Genomic DNA, 13,636 nt, shown 5'->3' with positions numbered 1-13,636 from the left:
CTTCTCTCCCCTCCCCGAGGCCGCAGTTCGGGGGCCACGCCCCGGCGCGCTCGCGTCACCGAGGGAAGCCCTTCAACGCCCGGGCGCCCAGCACCCACGTGCGGTGACCGCGGGTCCTAGGGGGCCCCGGGAATGCGGATCTGCTCTCAGGGCTGGGGCCAAATGAACGAACGCACATTTTGTAATGGGCAGAAGGATGTAAGGAATCATGAATTAGAATAAACGCAAAGGAGGGCCAGAGGGGAGGCTGCGGAAGCCGCGTTCCTCTCCCTGTCTTGGGCCCACACCCCCGAAGGGGCGCGTCCTCCTCCCTGCTCCGCTGCACATGGGTGTTTAACGAGGGGATGTCCAGTGCCTCAAGGACTACGACCTGGGAGAAAACTGAATTGAGAAGGCAACTATGGCCGGGCACGGTGGCTCACGCCTGTAATCCCAGCACTTTGGGAGGCCAAGGTGGGTGGATCACCTGAGGTCAGGAGTTCGAGACCAGCCTGGCCAACATGGCGAAACTCCCGTCTACTAGAAATACAAAAATTAGCCGGGCGCGGTGGTGGGTGACTGTACTACTCGGGAGGCTGAGGCAGGGGAATGGCTTGAACCCGGGAGGTAGAGGTTGCAGTCAGTCTAAAGCATGTCACTGCACTCCAGCCTGGGCAACACAGCTAGACTCTGTCTCAAAAACAAAACAAAACATTTCTGCCTGTTTCTCAGGGTCCATTCAAGAATTGTGCCCACAATATACCAGGCACTCGTCCAGACCTGCATCGTCCAGTGCCATTGCCCTGCCTGCACGTGGCTTTGAGGTGTGCTCTATGATACACACCGGACTTTGGAACTCAGTGTGAAAAATAAAAAGAGTTTAAAGAGGGGTGGGGGTCGGGGGAGGGAGAGCATTAGGACAGATAACTAATCATGCAGGGCTTAAAACCTAGATGGCAAGTTGATAGGTGTAGCAAACCACCATGGCACACGATTACCTATGTAACAAACCTGCACGTTCTGCACTTGTATCCGAGAACGTAAAGTAAAATTACTAAAAAAAGAAAAAGATAGTAAAAGCCAACATGGCATTCATTACTGCCAAAAAAAAATTTTTTTAAACACATCGTTAATTTTGTGTATTGATTACAGGTTGAGCTGATAATATTTTGAATATATTGGATTAAAGAAAGTGGTTAGGCGTGGTGGCTCACACATGTAATCCCAGCACTTTGGGAAGCCCAGGCAGGTGGATCACCTGAGTTCAGGAGTTCGAGACCAACCTGACCAACATGGTGAAAACCCTGGCTCTACTAAAAATATAAAAATCAGCTGGGTGTGGTGGTGCATGCCTGTAATCCCAGCTACTCCGGAGGCTGAGAGGAGAATTGCTTGAACCTGGGGAGGAGGGAGGTTACAGTGAGGCAAGATTGTGCCACTGCACTCCAGCCTAGGCAACAGTGCGAGACTGTCTCAAAAAAAAAAAAAAAAAAAAAAGGAAAGAAGTTAAGTTGTTGCTATTTTTCTTTTCAAATGTGACCACCAGAAAAGTTTAAACGGCTTGTGTGACTCATCATTGAACAGAGCTGTTCTAAACACAGGTAAGAACGCAGAGCTTCAGGTGCAGGACAGAGAATGAAATAATAGACCCACAAGACAGATAAGCGACGGATTATGACAGTTATGAGAGCTGATGTGGGCGAGAGTGAGTGCCATGTGGGGCCAGGCGTTGGGTTCATTTCCCAGGAGTTGAAAAAGGTGGCGTTCCCTTTATTGGCATCGCTTGTGACACGGGGGACCATCCCTCTGTCTGAAGAGGTCGGTCAGGAACATTTCTTAATTTATATTTTAGGTTTGAGCGTCCATGTGCAGGTTTGTTTTATAGGTAAACTCGTGTCACAGGGGATTGGTGTACAGATCATTTCATCGCTCAGGAATAAGCCTAGTACCTGATGGGTATTTTTCTGATCCTCTCCCTCCCCTCATCCTCCACCCTCAGGTAGGCCCCAGTGCCCTCTGTTCCCCTGCTAATACCCCTGCGTTCTTACTGTGTAACTCCCATGTATAAGTGAGAACACGTGGCTTTCGGTTTTCTGTTTCTGCCTTAGTTTGCTTAGGATAATGGTCTCTAGCTCTATCCATGGTGCTGCAAAGGACATGCTCTCGTTCCTTTGTATGGCTTCATAGCATTCCACGATGTATATAAACCACATTTGCTTTATCCTAGTCTACTGTGGATGGGCATTTATGTTCATTCCATGTCTTTGCTATTGTGAATAGTGCTGTGGTGAACATACACAAGCATGTGTCTTTATGGTAGAATGATTTATATTCTTCTGGGTATATACCCAGTAATGGCATTGCTGGGTTGAATGGTAGTTCTGTTTTAAGTTCTTTGTGGAGGCCGGGCGTGGTGGCTCACACCTATGATCCCAGCACTTTGGGAGGCCGAGGTGGGTGAGTTATGAGGTCAGGAGTTCAAGACCAGCCTGAACAATATGGTGAAACCCTGCCTCTACTAAAAATACAAAAAATAGCCCGGCAAGGTGGTGCGTGGCTGTAGTCCCAGCCACTCGGGAGGCTGAGGCAGGAGAATAGCTTGAACCCAGGAGGCAGGGGTCACAGTGAACCAAGATCACGCCACTGCACTCCAGGCTGGGCAACAGAGTGAGACTCCATCCCCTCCCAAAAAAAAGTTATTTGCGGAATCACTAAGCTGTTTCTGCAATGACCGAACTAATTTCCACTCCCAATATTACATTGTCTATAGCTGAGAAAGCTGAAATGTAGAGATTAAGCCACTTGCCCTCAGACATGTAGACAGGAAGTGGCACAGCCGGGACTCAAACCTGCCTCCAAAGCCCATCCTCTTAAACCTAAGTCATGATTTTCAAAGTGTGGTCCTCGGACCAGCAGCAAAAGCACCACCTGGATGCTTGTTAGTCTTGGAAATTCCGGGCCTCACCCCGGGCCTCAGCATGGGGAGCCCTGGGGTGGAGCCTGGCGGTTTGTGTTTGGGTAACCGCAGCTGAATCCGACTCCTCCATCAGGGTGGAGGCCATCGCGCGTGACGGTCCCACCCTGTGGCAGCCGGCCTCCCTCCTTCATTTCTGTTATTCCATCTCCTTACAACAACCCTATAAGGCCAGCAGAGTAGAGGTTGATTTTATTTAACAGATGAAGAAACTGAGCCTTGAGGTTTTATGACTTACCCAAAGTCATCACATTAGTTTTGGAACTGAAACTTTACCGGCAGATCTTTTTCTAGTCTGAGGCTGTAACTAGTACCAACAAGGACTCTGGGAGCAGTAAGGTCAGAGCAGGAGCTAGTGCCTCATTTCACTGCCTTTAGTGAAGGAGGAGAGGGAGGCCCAGAGCGCGGCTTCTCCTCCATGGGGTCTGAGCCACAATAGCGGGGCACTTACTCTGATGTGCTGATGAGATTCTGTCTTATCTCCTGCAAGCCATTTGTGCTGTACTAGGATTCAACAGTACAGTTTGGAACCTTAACTGCCCACACCATGAGAGCCAGTCATGCAAAACCCATAGAAAATCTCAGGGCAGAAGTAGTTTGCCATAAGTGTCCCGTTTCCTGATTTTTTGTTGTGGTGACTGGGTCTTGCCCTGTCACCGAGGCTGGAGTGCATTGGTGCAATCGTGTGCACTGCAGCCTCAACCTCCCAGGCTCAAGTCATCTTCCCACCTCAGCCTCCAAAACAGCTGGCATTACAGGTGGGCACCTCCTGTATAATTAAAAAAAAAATGTTTCGAGGTTACAGGGATCTATGATAGCACCACTACATTCCAGTCTAGACAACAGAGCAAGACACTATCTCTTAAAAAAAGAAAAAAAAGGGAGGCCGAGGCGGGTGGATCACAAGGTCAAGAGGTCGAGACCATCCTGGTCAACATGGTGAACCCCGTCTCTACTAAAACTACAAAAAATTAGCTGGGCATGGTGGCGCGTGCCTGTAATCCCAGCGACTCAGGAGGCTGAGGCAGGATAATTGCCTGAACCCAGGAGGCGGAGGTTGCGGTGAGCCGAGATTGCGCCATTGCACTCCAGCCTGGGTAACAAGAGCGAAACTCCGTCTCAAAAAAAAAAAAAAAAAAAAAAATAAAAAAAAAATATCTGGGCATGCACAGGATGAAAAGGACACTCATTTTTTGTGGCAATTAATGATAATAATAGTGTTTCTTTTGATGAGATATATCGAAGGGGAGCAAATTACCAGTTTATGATAAACATGAAGAGTGTGAATATTTCTGTATTTTAAATGTTAATATATGAGCAATTACTTTCCATACACCCACAGGTCACCCATGTTTAAGGATGCTTTACTGCCATATAGGAATAGTGGCCTTGACTTTACAGAGCAGGCCAGTGGCCTTGCTTGGGTCAGCATATGCTAGCCTAGGAGCTCACCCTTACTACAGCCTTGCACATTCATCTCACTTGCATTGGATGCTGATGATGATAAAGGCCCGGCCACTGTGAGCGCAGGGGAGAGGAAGGGCCTTCTGTGAAACGCAGTCCATTAATTCTTGACCAAGCAGACAGGTCCATAAGTTCATCTCACATGCAAGGACTCAGTAGGAACTTCCCTTCTGTCACCCTGTTATTCACATTAAGATTCGGAGGGGAAGAATGACTCGGAAGCCGGTGGCCTCCCTCACCTCTCTGACCTCTCGGCTTTCTGCAGCACAGAGATTATATATTCCAAGCACAGCATCCTACATAATAGAGAAAAAATTATATATATGTAATATATATATTTGTAATGAAGAAAAAGTACTATATTTTAACAGGTAAAGAGATCTTAGCTTTTTAACTGCCACCCTCCAGCCCCCAGCAGTGTTCTGTCCTCGGGTCCCTTGGTCCCTCCAGGATGACACTGTATTGTAGGTACTGTGCCGAGTACCCGGCACTGGAAGGAATCCTTGTTCCTTGATGCTGCATCTCTGAATCCCCGTCTGTGGCTATCTGGTTTGTTGCTGCTCAAAGTGTGGTCCCCGGATCAGTATCATCAGCATTGCCTGTGAGCTAATCAGAAATGCAACATATTGGAGCTGCTGTGGACTGAATGTGTGTGTCCCCTCAAAGTGCACATGTGAAATCCTAACCCCCACAGTGAGGTTGTGAGAGCGGGGTCCCATGATGGGATGAGTGCCATTATGAAAGAGGCCCCTGGAGAGCTCCCTCAGCCCTTCTGCTACATGAGGACACAGTGAGGAGACGCTGTGAGCAAGGAAATGGTTCCTCTTCAGACACTGCATTTTCTGCCACCTTGATCTTGGGCTTCCGGTCTCCAGGGGGTGAGAAATGAGCGTCTGTTGTTCATAAGCCACTCTGTGTGTGGCAGTTTGTCTCAGCAGCCCAGATAGGCTGAGACAGCGTCCGCCCCCACCAAGTCCAGAACTGTGGAATCAGCATCTGTGTCCCACCGTGATCCCTGGGTGACCTGCTGTTTGTACACTGAAGCTGGAGACACACTGATTCTTAGAGATCATTTAACTCATGAATTTAATCCTCTCATTAGCAGAAGACTAAGTTGAGGATCTGAAAGATTAGATGATTGATCCAATTATAGTTATGCCTGTTCTATACAAATAATATTCAGAGATAGCAGAACCTTAAGAATCACTTGTTTGGAAAAGTGCCCTCTAAATAAAAAAATCTGTGGTGGGCGGTGGGGAAGACCAAAACTAGGTGGTGGGAGGATCGATGGAGCCTGGGAGGTTGAGGCTGCAGTGAGCTGGGAATGCACCACTGAGCTCCAGCCTGGGTGACAGAGTGACAGCCTGTCTCAAATAAAAAGAAAAAAGAGGGCAACCCATTTCTCCGGGACCCCTCTCTGCAGTAGAGAGCTCTTCTCTTTCTTTTGCCTATTAAACTTCTGCTCTTAACCTAAAAATAAAAGAAAAATGTTTAAAATATGAGGAGAAAAATCACACAAAAAGGTATAAAACGCTTCAAAATGGTCCTTAAACATGTGAAACACATGGAAAGATGCCAACTTCACTCCAAATTAGAGAACACAAATTACACTGCAGTTTCATTTTTCACCTGTCAGATAGACGCAAATTAAAAAGTATGATGACAGATTCTGTTGGGAACTCTGTTGTAAACAAGAATCCCACATGACATAGAGTGCTTTTCCAGGGGAAGGTGGCGATGCATAAAAAAATTATGCCTTTACCTTTTGAGGCTGAGATCCCACTTGTAGAAATTTACCCTGAAGGGGCTCCTCCAGCACGAGTTTCATTGCTGGGGCATTGTTTACAGTTACAAAATGTTGGGTGTGACTCGGATGCAGTCCAAGTGTCTCCACAGAGCACGGGCTGGGTGAAAATGATCTAACCACCCAGTGGAGGGATGCTGCGCAAAGCCATGGTAAAAGAGCACAAGGGTGACCTCCTGAACCAACGTGGAGGGATTTCCAGGAAATATGGTTAGGGGAACACAAAATACAAAACTCAGATGCTGCTTCTGTGTAAGAATGAAGGGGGGTAAGAAAACATACATTCGGCCGGGCGCGGTGGCTCAAGCCTGTAATCCCAGCACTTTGGGAGGCCGAGGCGGGTGGATCACGAGGTCAAGAGATCGAGACCATCCTGGTCAACATGGTGAAACCCCGTCTCTATTAAAAATACAAAAAATTAGCTGGGCATGGTGGTGCGTGCCTGTAATCCCAGCTACTCAGGAAGCTGAGGCAGGAGAATTGCCTGAACCCAGGAGGCGGAGGTTGCGGTGAGCCGAGATCGCGCCATTGCACTCCAGCCTGGGTAACATGCGTGAAACTCCGTCTCAAAAAAAAAAAAAAGAAAGAAAACATACATTCAAGCAAAAAGAAACCCAGGAAGGATGAACCAGAAAGCAAGGTGGGGTAGAGGAGGGAAGGCAGAGGCTGGTGGAGTGTGGCCTTCTCAAGGGAGTGACCTTCTCAGATGACTTTTTTCAGAAGCAGAGTGTTTCACATATTCATTCAGAAGTCAACAAGGGCGGGGTGCAGTGACTCATGCCTATAATTTCAACATTTTGGGAGGCCGAGGTGGGGAGATCATATGAGGTCAGGAGTTTGAGACCAGCTTGGCCAACATGGTAAAACCCTGTCTCTACTAAAAATGCAAAAATTAGGCGTGGTGGCACATGCCTGTAGTCCCAGCTACTTGGGAGGCTGAGGCAGGAGAATCGCTTGAACCCAGGAGGCTGAGGTTGCAGTGAGCAGAAATCGTACCACTGCACTCCAGCCTGGGCAACAGAGCTAGACTCCATCTCAAAAAAAAAAAAAAAAAAAAAAAAATAGAAATCAACAAGGATGGGGAAGAAAACCAAAATGGAGTGAAAACTTAATTCAACAAATATATCCGGATTTCAAATGAATCACATGACCACACGGGCAGGGGATGAGGAGGTGCCTTGAAGTAAATCGTAGTAAGTCAGGTCAACCTTCATCCTATGATTGTGACTGTATCAGGTCAAAGACACAAAGAACCCCAGTACTGAACTGCAGTGGGTGAGGAGTGTGTTTTCACAGCGCACAGTCAGCAATACTGAAGCTCCCTGTGGTGCAATCAAGGGCCAAGAGAGTAAATACACTGTGGAAATCGGGGAGGGGTGCGGATCCCGATTCTCACTGTTGGAGGAGGGAATTACAAATATGGGAAGGGGGAAGGTGAGACCACACATTGGATGCTGGAGAACGGGGGATAACAGACTGAATGCATGATTGCTTTCTATTGTTTTAGATGTAACAAAACAAAAAATAAAGACTGAAACACCCAGCTTTACTGAGCTATAATTTCTATACCATAAAATTCACCCCTGGGCCAGGCAAGGCAGCACATACCTGTAACACAAGCACTTAGGTACACTGAGATGGGCAGATGGCTTGAGCCCAGTAGGTCGAGGCTGCAATGAGCTGTGATCATGCCATTGCACTCCAGCCTGGGTGATGGAGCAAAACCCTGTCTCAAAAGGAAAAAAAAATAACCATCCCTGTGGGCGTACAGTCCAATGGCTTTTAGTAAAGTCAGAGCTGTGCAGTCATCCCCACCACACGGCTCAAAACGTCACCATTCCCCAAAATGTTCCCTCTCCAGACACCATCACTCCCCCGCGGGCCTCGGCGACTTCTGTCTTGCTTTCCCGTACATATTTGCCTTTTCTGGATTTCCTGGAGGGAAATCACTGTGGATGGAACCACATAGTATGAGGTCTTCTGTGCCTGGTTTCTTTCACTTTGTATAATGTTTTCGAGGTTTGTGCTGATGTAACTTATGTTAGTAGCTTATCTGTCTTCATTGCTGAATAGTGTTCCATCATACGGCTGTACCACACTTGTTTATTGACCAGTTGATAGACAGCTGATAAATGTTTTTGGCCATTATGAGTAATGGTGGTATAAACATTCACATACATGTTTTTGTGTAAACATGAATTTTAATTTCTCTTAGCTGGATATGTAGGAATGGATTATATAATATTCCTATTGGCTTTGGGAAGCTGGAATTAGATTAGCATGAAGGTAGTGAGTATGCATGTATATACACAGTCTTCTGAGAAATTGAGCTCTCCATTTATGTTTTCTCTAATAAGAATAAGAATGTTACTGATATACATATATAAATTCTGAATTGAGGCTGGGCCCGGTGGCTTATGCCTGTAATCCCAGCACCTGGGGAGGCTGATGCGGGTGGATCATCTGAGGTCAGGAGTTGGAGATCAGCCTGGCCAAGATGGCGAAACCCTGTCTCTACTAAAAGTACAAAAAAAAATTAGTCGGGCCTGGTGGCAGGCACCTGTAGTTCCAGCTACTCGGGAAGTTCACGCAAGAGAATTGCTTGAACATGGGAGGCGGAGGTTGCAGTGAGCCAAGATGGTACCACTGCACTCCAGCCTGGATGATAGGGCGAGACTCCATCTTGAAAATAAAATAAAATAAAATAGAAAATAAATTGAATTGTGAGTTATAAATCAGAAGATGATTTGGGGCAAAATTCAAGGCTCTGTATTCATTGCTAATACATTTCACATGTTCTTTGCTAATTATGTGAAATTCTAATGTACTTGATCACTCCTTGAGCCTTCTGCAGGAAAATGAAAAATTTTGTCTGGTACTGGGTAAAAAGAGAAGAATGATCTCTGATGTCCAGCAGCCGTGTGGAACATCAGCTGGACCTGGTGTTGTGGCAGCTGGCCTAGCACCCACAGCAGTCCCGGCTTTCCTGTTTAACATAAATAATTTAGAAGAACGTCAAGGCTGGGTGTGGTGGCTCATGCCTTTAACCCCAGCACTTTGGGATTACAGCCACCAGCCTGGCTAACATAGCGAAACCCCGTCTCTACTAAAAATACAAAAAAATTAGCCGGGCGTGGTGGTGGGTGACTGTAATTCCAGCTACTCACGAGGCGGAGGCAGGAAAATTGCTTGAACCCGGGAGGCAGAGGTTTCAGTAAGCTGGGATGGCGCCGCTGCACTGCAGCACAGGCGACAGTAAAAAACTCCATCTCAAAACAAAACACAACAACAAAAAAAGGTCAAAAGCAGATAAGGCTACACTAACCCATGACTGATGAAGACAAAAACAAGAGCACTCCAAAATCACGTCTGAACCCAGGCAAAATATGAACATTGTCGAAGCGACAAAACGTCCTACTCTCCTGGTTAGCAGGAGTGACGGCTACTTCCCTAGCAGCCGCAGCTGAGGGCTGGTGCTAGTCTGCTCTCACTAAAAATGAAACTTGAGACACCCAACCACAGAGTCACTCCAGCTTTGTGACAGCATCCAATGCAAAACAAAGTCCCCCTTCCTCAAGCCCTCCCCCAAATTCCCAACACAAACTGGAATCCTATTCGTGTTTCCTAACACCTCCTTAGCAGACGTCCCACGGCTGCTCAGGGTGTGTGTTTTCCTCCCTGCAATGAGTGAAGAGCAACCTGCTCAATGACAGGTGTGTTCACGGTGCAGTCTGGAATCAGCAAGATCAAAGCATCAGGCAGATCATTTGGCCTTGATATGACCATGTATGCTAGACTGGAAAGGAACATTGTATGCTATAAAGTGAAAGACAACTTGTAGCTTACATGAACATCAAGAAAACTATAAAGCTTGAAAGATCAAAACAGGAATTGGGATATTTAGAGGCTTTTATGACTATGTGAAATACCTGAGTTCTGATCTTCTGGAGATTTAAAAGCACGAGGCAGTTAGCAATTCAGCTAGCAGTTATTTCTGTGGCTGTGGTGGAGCTGTGTACTGGTTTATTGTGGATGGGTAACTCCAGATGGTAGCTAAATGAATCCATTTAAATAATTTTGGAGATGGAGCTGTTGAAGTTCTTTCCATCACTGAAAGGTAGAATAGAACCCCAGCTACTCAGGAGGCTGAGGCAGGAGAATTGCCTGAACCAGGAGGCAGAGGCTGCAGTGAGCCGAGATTGCGCCATTGCACTCCAGCCTGGGTAACAAGAGCCAAACTCTGTCTCAAAAAAAAAAGAACCTTCTCTCTTCTAGTAGCTGAAAGCCATCCCCTTTTGTAAACTTAATTCTCAAACTGAAAATGAGCCGAAACTGTTGACCTAAACTACCAGAGAACCAACAGACAGCAGAGCGGGAGATGAGTAAACTGCGGAAAATGCAAACACACTGCAGATCGCACGAGAAGTTTTTGAATTTTATTAAGTAATTGTATGGGTTATATTAATATTGAATTGGTGGCTCGTGCCTGTAGTCCCAGCACTTTGGGAGGCTGAGGTAGGCAGATTGCTTGAGCTTAGGATTTTGAGACCAGCTTGGGCATCAGGGTGAAACCCCCCTCTAAAAAATACAAAAAATTAGGTGGGCATGGTGGCACACATCTGTAGTCCCAGCTATTTGGGAGACTGAGATGGGAGGATCACCTGAACCTGGGGAGGTTAAGGCCACAGTAAGCCATGATCATACCACTGCCCTCCAGCCTGGGCAATAGAGCAAGACCCTGCCTCAAAAAATATATATATTGAATTTTTTTTTTAAAATTTGAGACAAAGTCTCACTCTGTTGCCCAGGCTGGAGTGCAGTGCAGTGGCACAATCTTGGCTCACTGCAACCTCTACCTGCTGGGTTCAAGCGATTCTCATGCCTCAGCCTCCCAGGTAGCTGGGACTACAGGCATGTACCACAACACCTGGCTAATTTTTGTATTTTTAAGAGTTGGGGCTTTACCATGTTGGCCAGGCTGGTCTCCTGACCTCGAGTGATCCACACACTCTGGCCTCCCGAAGTGCTGGGATTACAGGTGTGAGCCATTGCAGCCTGCCTGAATTGTTACTTTGAATGTATTCTCTCATACTGTCAGATAAAGCAAGTAAGTAATTGTATTTTTGTGTTTATCAAGTTTTTTATTACAGGAGAAAAAGAGATGCTATGATAGAGCTGAGGCTTTCAGAAGGAACTGTCCTGTTAGAAGTGGATTGAGAATGTCAATGTGAACTTGTATCTTTTACAAAAAAATTATTTAAAAGCATCTTTTTAAGCTCTGTCCACTGAAATGGCTTATGAGGACCCCCACAATGCTTCCTGCTGCGAAGATTCTGGTCTCCAGTACTATTTTTTGGAAAAAAAAAATGTTTCAGCACTTCTAGGAGAAGCGCCTCATTCTATGTCTCAGGCAGAAAATTACAAGAGGAGCCTGGAACATCTTATGCCAGTAAACAAGACGATGTTCAGACATTCACGGAGATGACAAGACTCAGGTGCTTACCTAAGAGGGGCCCCTCTTGGCCACAACTGCGACAATCTGAGCATCCAGGGAGAATAGTGGCCAAGGCTGATCGATGTACAGCAAATGAAAGTACACTCCAGCGTGGGAGCAGCCCGGGCACAGGGGCCCAAAGGACTGCTATAGAATTACCGGGAGTTTAAATATCCTCTAGAGGATTCCACTGGTTACTTGGGGTATGCACTATGTAAATGAGGAGGATGAAGTAAAATTATAAAGTCATATACTTTGGAGAGGGTATTTCCTGTAACGGCTGAAGTGTGAATTGGCCTTATGTTCCTGCCTCCAGACCCTGTTTTCCTCCCTTACACAGATACAAAAAAATCCTCAATGATTACATGTAGCATTTTGGAAAATAATTATATGTCATGACCAAGTGGAGTTTGTAGTCCAGCATATTAACAGGCTAAGAAGAAAAACTCACATCATCATATTAGTTCATAGACACAAAGCATTTGACATACTCCAACATCCATTCATGATTAAAAAAAAAAACTCAAGAGATGCAGGAATAGAGAATTTCCTGAATTACATAAAAAATATCTGCAAAAACCCTAGAGCTAATATTATCCTCAATGTTTGAAAGTCTGAATGCTTTCCCCTAAGATGGGGAACAAGGCACGGGTGTCCTTGCTTACCATTCCCATTCAACAAAGCACTGGAAACCAGAAAGAACTTTAATTTTTTCTCAATTCATAGGTTCACAGAGAAAGATGAACCGGATGACCTTTTAGATTGCTACTTTTATAGAGCAGCAGAGATAAAAAGCCAGGTCGAAAAGTGAATGTGGAGTAAGGAAACGCAGCTAGTTCCACAAGGGGCCTCAGAATGACTGCCCATGAGACTGTAGATGCAGCTGTAGTTTCCTTTCTATTTGGAAAAAACCTCAAGTTATCCCTTAATTTTCCAAGGAGATAGTCACTTGCCCTTTTTAAAAAACATTGTTAGAGAAGCATGGGCTGGGAGCATACCTAGCATTAAAAATGTGCGGCGAATACCATCTCTGTTCAGTAAAGATGGCTGGGAATCCTGAGAGGGCACCTAGCGTAATGTTTTTGCATTTTTCACAGTGCCTGGCCCACGGTAGAAAATAACTCTTGCATGACGTTTGACAGTAGAGGAAACTGAAGCTCAGATTAAATTACTTGTCCACAGCCGGATCATTCGGAATGCGTTCCCTCCTGTCGGGAATGCTCCTCCCCAGGCGATAGACCCTTCGGCTCCTCATGTCTCAGGTTAATGCCATCCTGTTCCAGGATTCCCGACTTCTTAAAGCATAAGTAATTCCTCCCCAATCTCTCATTTTACTGTTACGTAAGTTGTTACAATTTGTCATGATATATTTAGTCATACTGTTTATGTAACGTCTTCCCCACTAAACTGTAAGCTCCATGAGCGCAAGAGTTCACTCGGTTTTACTTAATAATTAGCACCTAGTACAGTACTAGCATAGAGTGAAGGCCTCATGATTTTTTTAAAAATTTAGTTTTAGACAGGGTCTTGCTCTGTCACCCAGGCTGGAGTGCAGCGGTGCGACCTCGGCTCACTGCAGCCTTGAGCTCTCAGGTCCGGCTATCCTCCCGCCTCTCCTCCCGCCTCGGCCTCCGGAGTAGCTGGGGCTGCAGGCGCGCGCCACCGGGACAGGCTAATTTTTTTGGTGGGGTGGGGGCGGGCCTGGGGTCTCGCCATGTTGCCCAGGCTGGTTCCTTCCTGAGCTCAGGTGATCCTCCTGCCTGGGCCTCCCAAAGTGCTGGGATTATAGGCGTGAGCCTCAGCGCCCCGGCAAGTTAGCCTTTTTAAACGTCCCGTCTCCGGAGATTGCCGAAGTTGGTTTTCTTCGATCTCCTTCTCTCGCCCAGGACCACGGCTGGGACGAGGCCGGTTCCCGCCTGAC

Source organism: Sapajus apella, unplaced genomic scaffold (genome assembly GCF_009761245.1).
Source record: "Sapajus apella isolate SASKATOON/1434 unplaced genomic scaffold, GSC_monkey_1.0 scaffold31, whole genome shotgun sequence".
NCBI classification, from domain to species: Eukaryota; Metazoa; Chordata; class Mammalia; order Primates; family Cebidae; genus Sapajus; species Sapajus apella.
The sequence above is the reverse complement of the archived record's forward strand: the minus strand, read 5'-3'. Positions refer to the sequence as shown.